Source organism: Meleagris gallopavo, chromosome 1 (genome assembly GCF_000146605.3).
Source record: "Meleagris gallopavo isolate NT-WF06-2002-E0010 breed Aviagen turkey brand Nicholas breeding stock chromosome 1, Turkey_5.1, whole genome shotgun sequence".
In the NCBI taxonomy this organism is placed as follows: Eukaryota; Metazoa; Chordata; class Aves; order Galliformes; family Phasianidae; genus Meleagris; species Meleagris gallopavo.
In genome coordinates, this window is record NC_015011.2 from 66,699,754 (window position 1) to 66,705,902 (window position 6,149).

Below are 6,149 nucleotides of genomic sequence, written 5' to 3' on the forward strand. Positions count from 1 at the left end.
TTTCCCAGACCTTCTGGAAAGACTGATTCTGTTTTCTTTTTTGCCTCTTTCTTTTTAAAATGTTGCAATATTAGCCTGAGAGAAATCAAAGAGTTCTTCCATGCCTGGAATGCTGTTTTTCTCATACACCTCAGCAGGAGGATTTACTTTTCATCATTTTGGCAACTGAGACAGCATATGTGAAACAGGTGATGCTAGTTAACAGAAGAGGTTTCTCATGACAGCCTGCAAGGCAGGAGAGGAAAGAGTTAAGGATTACATAACAGAAATAAGCACTGAACATTTCAGACACTTTAAAATCAGCTCAGAGTTATGTATTTGGGGAAATAGAGAGTTTTTTCTTCAAAATGGGTTAACTCAAATACATTATTTGCACATGGGAAACTTAGAATCTGTTTTCCATGTGTGGATATCAAAAATTTCAGGACAGCTGTAGTGAAAACATGAAGAAACACCATTGGAGTTCTCCATGAGATCCTGGAGGCAATCACTACACTGTATTTGAACAATTTCTATCATTTCTGCACTGACCTGAGCAAGTGAGACATATTGTATGTCTACTGAGAATCCAGAATAATGAGGTTGATTAAAACACATAAATATGTGCTCTTTTTGTAGAAACACACTGATATGAAGGAAAATCCATCTGAGGGCATTTGAGGACACACATCTTACACTTCCAGTTCTCTATTTCAAGTTGGTCACTACGTGCTGAGTTGTCCACATCCACAGGAAGGGCATCAAGAGTCAAGCGTTAACTGTTCTGTTGGGGTCCAGTTCTTTACTCAAGGTAATTAAAATACCCCAAGATCCATATATTTCTTTATCTGTGAACATCAAATGCTTTTGACGTATCTCTGGAGAATCTCTTGCAGCACTGTAATGCTTATAGCATTCTTTTCTTTTTACAGATGTGGAGAAAGGCTGAGAGCAGCCAGACTGCTGACCACGCTCCACAGAGCAGAGGTGAGGAACAGTTCTCTTCAGGCCAGGAAGCACTGCATTCCATATCCCCTACACAGCTCAGGAACCAAGACTGCATTCCTCTTAGCCCCTGAGTTGGTGGTATTTATGGTGGTGCACTGGTCAGTGGTTGGTGAGTAGTTGCCTTGCAGCTGCTGACACTCTTACTGTTGCATTTTTGTCACCGTTTTCCTCTTCTGTCTTGGTAAATAGCTCTTATCTTAGCCCATGGGATCTATTTCATTTCCAGTTCTCTCCCTCATCCTACCTGAGAAGAGTGAGCAGAGGGTGGTGTGAAGCTGAGCAGCTATGGTGTTACAGCACAGAATGGAGCCACTGCAGCCCAATCTCTGCTTCTCTGAGCGTCCTCATGTGTAGGAAAGTGATTGTAATGGAAAACAAGGTTCTTTTTGGGCCAGGTCATAAAGGCCAAGGTAGTCAGCATCTTTGTGATGTCAGGTAGTTTCTTAAAATAACCCTCTGAGTAAAACCTTATATTGGAAAGCACCATAGCATACGGCAGAAGCGTAGGACATGAGTGAAGAGCTAATACAAAATTTACCATCATCCCTTCTCTGGGATGAGGATTTTGAAGGAAGTCCCAACTATTTATCCATTTTTTTTCCCATTTTTAATTCCAAGTGAACTCAAGGTCTCTCTTTCCCCTTCAAGTAGATGTAACCAATGCACTTCCTTCCCACCTTCCTCCCCTGTAAGCCATATCAGAGTATGATTTTCACTACTGGGTGAGTAACAGAGGCCACGCATTGGGCCAATACAGGCCCTTCATTTCCATAGCTTCTGCCTTTATTTCTGCTCAGTGTCTGAGGAAACATAAACACAGGGAAGAGGCATCTAGAGGGTTTGGTTCTCTGACAGGCAGCTGCCCTGAGCTTTCCTGTCTTAGAGTAATGGTGCCTAGCATAGAACAATAGTGACACCACAGCCACATGGCTGCTGCCACTGCATCTCTTCCTACCATGACACAGCAGCAACATGGTGGCTGCTGCTGCACCCCTTGCCACTGTGACAGAGCTGCCATGCCTCTATCCCACTGTGACATAGCTTGCAAAGATGCACTGGCTACTTTTTATAATTAATAGGTAGTAATTAAATAAAAGCCTATGGTTCATCACTGTTCTGGGTGGGGGTAAATTTGGGTAGGTTAGGTTGTGTTAGGTTGTAAAGAAACGTGCACCATTTATTGCTGTGTGTTGCTGGAAAGTGTTGAGTTACTGCACTTTGGCTCTACGTAGTGTTATTATTGTGTTTTGGTTTCCTTTTTTGTCTTCAGTCTTTGCAGGTATTTTTTATTTCTTTCCACCTGTTCAATTTCATTTCCAGTTCTCTCCCTCATCCCTCTTTGGTAGTCTGATCAAAGGACGGTGTGGGCCTGAGTGGCTGCTGTGTTACACCACACCATAGGGCCCACTGGTGCCCAACCTCTGCTCCTCTGAGCATCCTGGTGTGTAGGGAAATGATCAGAATGCAAAATAAGGTTCTTATTGGACTAGGTACTTGAAAGCCCGATTGTCAACTTTTTATGAATATCAGATAATTTGTCTGAATAGAAAATAATGCTTTTTACAGGTAGAAATTCTCTCTACTGACCACCTTGATGTGCCCTGACACCTTTCCTTCTCTGTACCTTCTACTTTTTTCTTGGTACTCTAAATTCCCAGAGAAAAGCTCTGTCATCTGAAGTGTTACGCTGGGTTTTGTCCCAGGCCTCTGCGATCAGCTTTTCATTGCATTTCGTTTGTTTCTCCAGGGAATAGAATGTGAAGATGCAGAAGGAAGCTGTGTTGTGATATTTAAATATATACCAGAGTGAGCAAATATTACATTCAGGTGCTCTCAGTCTTGGGAGACATCTGATTTTCAGCTTTTGGTTGTCAGCTCTGAGGTTTGCAATCACCTCTGCAAACAGTGTGGCATCAGAAAGCCTCTTATTTTGTGCCCTTCCAAGATGAAAGCTTCAGGCCTGCAGTCAACACAAGGCATTTTTTTCCCAAATTGAATAAAGGAAGCGATTTTTAGTAGCAGTTTTCTGTCTGTGTCATTTCTTGTCCTGCTTGTGCCTCAGAACCATTTGGTGAGCTTGTGGCCACACTGTGCCCCACTCCCAGTCCCCGTGCAGTCCTGCAGCCTCTATGGTCCCTTGTCCATAGGCACAGGAGGCTACAGAAGCCAGACATAAGAGGATCTGAGAGACTGCCTGACCTGGCTGTGGGAAAATTGGAAAGAGCTGAAGGCTATTTCCGTGCTTGGTCAGACTCTTCATGTAAAAAAAGAAAAGACATCATGAAGCAGATCCTGTTCCATTGGGGTGAAAAAAGTGGCCTTTGGGACTGTCATCAGTCTTAACTGTGTTACAGAACCACCAGGAGGCCCTGTTCTCTTCTGGGACTAGTTTGTAGCTGACAGTTTGCACCCTGCCACATGCAGTGAATTCTTTGAGGTGACAAGGATCCAACCGGACTTTCAGCACTACTGCTTCTTGCTGTCAGCACAGACTGTACCCCTGCAAGTGATTTCCTTCATGAAGTGTGCACAGTCTGATCTAATTGCTGATGGAGCAGATCTGATAATAGAGTACACAGCTATGTTTGTAGGCATGTTCATGGGTAAAAGGAGGTAAAAGAAAAGTAAAAATAGATTCTTTTCTCTTGAGAGGTTTCATGATCTAATGCATCTGGACAGTGCCAGTTACTGTGTCTGGAATAAAGATTTATCCATGTTTGTATCTTTTTGATACTTTCATTGGTATTTTTAGTGGCTCATATTCTTCCCTTCCTGTCATCATGATCTGTGGATGGACTTCTGGAGTAGTTTGCTCATTGTCTCGTGTTGAAGTTCATCTGTTTTCTGAAATTTTCCAAGTACTTTAAAAGTGATCATTAAGTATATATTGGTACGTCTTTGAAAAATATTATTAAATGTATGCTTCAGATTTCAGAAGTCTCCATGGAATATCTTCACCACACAATACCAAGGGTGGATCATTTTCTTTCCTTTCCTTTTCCTCATTTACAGGTCTTGACTCCTGAAGCCTATTCATTGACCTGTTCTTTTTCGCCTTAGGATATTATAAAGATATTGACAAGTGCCTTCTAAGTTAAAATTTAGATCTGACTTTAAAAGGAGTTATTAAATCTTCAAAACAGAGTATTATTGTACTGTAGGATCACTTTAAGAGCTCCATTTTATTGCCACAACCATGAATAAGCCCTTTTAAATCTCTGCAATGGGATCAGAGGCAGTAGAAATAATAAAAAATAGAAATTGTTACAGATAAAACTAAAGGAAAATCTGAAACATTTTGCTGGTGGACCAAGAGTTAGTAAGTGAAACACTCTTTTGAATTGCTGAGAAATCTGTGTGCAGCAATTTTGTGCTTGAGGTAGGAAGTAGAGAATGAAAATCATTGTGCATGTATCTTTCTCAAAGCACTGTGAAATGGAACAAAGCTAAGGAAAAATATTGAATGGAGTGAACAGAAGTTAAACTATAATGATCCAAGGAAGCAAGTTCATAATGAAGAAAAAATACTTTAGCTTTATGGTAATCTTTGTTCACTTTTAATCTATTTCTCTTTTTGTATTTGAGACAAAAATACTGCTTTCCTCAAATCATTCACAATAGATGTTAAAACAGAAGAAAACAGATTAACCACTGAGTCGGAGACATGAACGTAGTAGTGCATCTTTGATGGCAGGGCAAAATACCAACTTTCATGCTAGTTTGGCTTTGTAGCAACCCAAGATGTTGAGCCATGATGAGCCTAAATAAAAATCTATATAAGGAGAGTTAAACCTTACTAAGAACCAAGGTGAAGCAAGCTACAATTCAATGAAGGGATGCAAGTTGAAAGACATTTTTCTCCTACTTTTTACACCTAGCTAATACCCTGTTTTCTATCAGTTCCGCACCAGAGAGCTCACTTAACTGATCTCAGGAAGATGGTCAGGATTCAGATTGCCATGTGCAGCCTGCTTTGCAAGCAAACACAGACATAATAATATATCATGAGTCAAGAGATTCAGCTGGTCCTAATAGCCCCATATATATGCACTCCAGGGGAGCTGAATGTTACTTTCCAACCCTGGGAGGGTGTCTTCTGAGTCTATCCTTCAAATATTTCCCTTTATGTATTTCTTTCAGTTTCTGGCAGAAGAACAGAAGGTGAACAGGTTGGCTAGCTACCCCAACACCTTCTGCATTGCTAGCAATTCATGAGCTGTGTGCCAGTGTTAAATAAAACCTGTACAGGATTTGGGTTTGAAAAAGTGCAGGACAAGGAGGTGAGACAGATCCCTCATTCTCTGGCCAGACTTTTCTTGTATATCAAGACAGCAGCGTTTCCATGCCATGAGGATGGAGCATGCTTTCTTTTGTTATCACAGATATTGGTAACAAGCAGGATTTGGGATGTTCACTCTAACTTGGGATTTCTAGTTTCCATTTTTCTCTTCAAGGCAGCAGCACCTGAGCTGCTCCCTATGGTGGCATCTGTTCCCTGAGGCTGTGAGGTGAGGGGGCAGGCTCCCTGCTCTCAGCTCTGCTACAGACAGATCCAGCTGCGCTTTGTCTCTAACTTCTGTGTGGCATCAGTGTTTAAAATAGCTTACTGTAGAAACATATGTTTTCTCTTGAATCTATCCTGAAAGTTGCCTTTGAGGAAAGGATTCAGCTCTAAGAAGGAATTTGGACATGCTGAATGGTCATAGGTTAAAACTCACATACAGGCCACCCCTGAGCTGGGGCAGCTCTTCAGTTCTGCAGGTAAGCAGTGCTAAGGCAGCCTGCCCTCTAGCAGGGCAGTCTTTTGGTGTCTGAGGGTTTGACAACATGGATGCTAGAACATACTTTGCTCTGCAACAAACTGGTTTTAGTAGCATTGTCTTGGACTTTACAAGTGGAACTGGTATCAGATGGGAGCTTGTGTTTCTCATTTGTCTTTAGACCTAATACTTCCCTCAGCCCGGGGAGCTTTGCATTTATTATGTGGGATAATAATGTAATATAGGAGTACAAAATAATTGTCTTTGTTTAGTGGAAAGCTTTTTTTTTTTTTTGTTACTTTGGAGTTTTTCTAAGGAATTATATGAAACATAATATGAAATATTATGTTATAAAAATTCTCTGTTAATGAGAAAGCCCTGCCTGGGGCTGGATTACTTTAC

General features: G+C 41.3%; 2 long non-coding RNA genes across 4 annotated transcripts in view; one reads left to right on the top strand and one right to left on the bottom strand.

The window, feature by feature from the left end:
* On the bottom strand, positions 1-1,318 carry LOC109368367. Its single transcript, XR_002116353.1, has 2 exons — positions 1,232-1,318; positions 1-225 (listed from the first exon to the last, which is right to left on the bottom strand). It is a non-coding gene; the product is annotated as an uncharacterized LOC109368367 (long non-coding RNA).
* LOC104912301 overlaps positions 1-3,151 on the top strand; it is a 24,218-nt gene extending 21,067 nt beyond the window's left edge. For 2 of the 3 annotated variants that reach the window (XR_004161028.1, XR_004161029.1), the window contains exons 6-7: positions 619-790; positions 912-1,238. This is a non-coding gene — a long non-coding RNA (uncharacterized LOC104912301). Of the gene's footprint in view, positions 1-618; positions 791-911; positions 1,239-2,734 lie in introns of those variants that run through there. The other variant, XR_004161030.1, reaches the window with a different exon arrangement.
* The last annotated feature ends 2,998 nt before the right edge of the window (positions 3,152-6,149 follow it).